Genomic DNA, 1,918 nt, shown 5'->3' with positions numbered 1-1,918 from the left:
GAAACAAGGAGGGTGGATGTGGGGCCTGGATTCCAGCCCAAGCCCACTCTTTCCCTTCCATCTGTAGGTACCTTCTTTCTAGAATGCTCTCTCCTCATCTGATGGGTTATACATACTAGAGGCAGGTGAGAGAAGATGGGAATTGGCTCTATTAGAATTTGGGGCTAAAACTGACTTAGCTCACTCCATGGATTTTCTTAAGATATTCCCTAATTAATGACGCTGAGTCTTAAAAACCTTAACTGTATCCATACATATTGTCATATTGCAGATGTAAATTCTATTGAAAGACCAGAATTTTATGTTGAAAGAAGATAGTTGTTTTTAATATTGCTAATTGCTTGATGCTTTTGCCTGCATTAAGTATTATCATTTCCATCCTGTTCTCCTGTATTATCACTAGAAGGTTTTCAGTTTTCTGCTGTTTCAGTTATGATGGTGAGAGCATTTTTGAGAATCATTCACAGGAGTTAGTTCGGGACAGTTCAGCCATGCAGTCGTGTCCAGTGCTTTGAGATCTCATTGACGGCAGCCCACCAGGCTCCTCTGTCCATAGAACTCTCTGGGCAAGAATACTGGAGTGGGCTCTCATTCTCTGCTCCATTTTTATGTATAGTATATAGATGTTATCCCTTTCCCCTGGGTCTTGTGCAGGTGTTACTGTTTTGGGAAAAGCCCATCTCAGTGAGACCACTGTCTGACCTTCCAGGAGTGACTAAGTGTGAAGATGAGGAATCACACTCCAGTAACCGAGTTCCTCCTCACGGGAATCCCTCACACACAGGGGCTGGAACACGCGCTCTTTGTCTTCTTCCTCGCCTTCTACCTGCTCACTCTTGTGGGGAACCTGCTCATTCTCCTGGCCACCCTCACTTCCTCCAACCTCCACACCCCCATGTATTTCTTCCTGGGCAACCTGTCAGTGTTGGACATCTTTTTCCCTTCCGTGAGCTCCCCCAAAATGATGCTCTACCTACTGGGGCAAAGCCGGACCATCTCTTACCAGGGCTGCACCTGCCAGCTCTTCTTTTATCACTTCCTGGGCTGCACGGAGTGTTTCCTGTACACTGTGATGGCCTATGACCGCTTTGCCGCCATCTGTCACCCCTTGTGGTACACGGCCATCATGAACCCCAGGGTGTGTGCCATCCTGACTCTGAGCAACCTGGATGGGGAGCAGTGTGCATGCATCTGTCCTCACATTCCTTGTGTTTAAGTTACCTTACTATGGCCCCAAGGAGGTGGGCAATTTCTTCTGTGACATCCCGGTGGTGCTGCCCTGGCCTGTGCAGACACCTCTCTAGCTCACAGGGTGAGTGTCACCAACGTAGGTGTTGTGGCACTCCTCTGTTTCCTTCTTGTCCTCACTTCTTATACTTGCATCGTTATCTCTATATTGAGAATCAGCTCCTCAGAAGGGAGGCACAGAGCCTTCTCCACCTGCAGTGCCCACCTGACTTCTGTCCTGCTCTTCTATGGACCCGTGGTCCTCATTTATCTCCGGCCTGCCTCCAGCCCATGGTTGGATTCTGTGGCTCAGGTATTAAATAATATTGTTGCCCCATCCTTAAATCCTTTGATATATAGCTTGAGAAACAAGGATGTGAAGTTGGCTCTGAGAAAAGCACTAATCCATGGAGTACATACCTGAGGAGTGTAAGCTTTTCTGTCATTATCTCTCCTTACAATTTTGCCTTGTATTTATCTGGGGCATCTAGTCTCTTACAGTTGGTGTGACTGCTAAGTGCAATGTGGGACAAGTAGGTTGAATTAATTCTTTATGATCAGTGTGTATATATTTATATAAAATTTTTTTCAACAAAAATCTTTTACAGCACTTACCATGTGCTAGGCAGTATTCTATGCACTTTACAAGTACTGGCACATGTTTTTATTATCACATGGAGTAGATATTATT

General features: G+C 45.6%; 1 pseudogene; it reads left to right on the top strand.

Annotated features, from left to right (window-relative positions):
• The first annotated feature begins 727 nt into the window (after positions 1-727).
• On the top strand, positions 728-1,651 carry LOC108635510 (annotated as a pseudogene).
• Positions 1,652-1,918: the final 267 nt, after the last annotated feature.

This window comes from Capra hircus, unplaced genomic scaffold, assembly GCF_001704415.2.
Source record: "Capra hircus breed San Clemente unplaced genomic scaffold, ASM170441v1, whole genome shotgun sequence".
NCBI classification, from domain to species: Eukaryota; Metazoa; Chordata; class Mammalia; order Artiodactyla; family Bovidae; genus Capra; species Capra hircus.
Note: the sequence above shows the minus strand (reverse complement) of the source record. Positions and strands in the feature narration are given on the sequence as shown.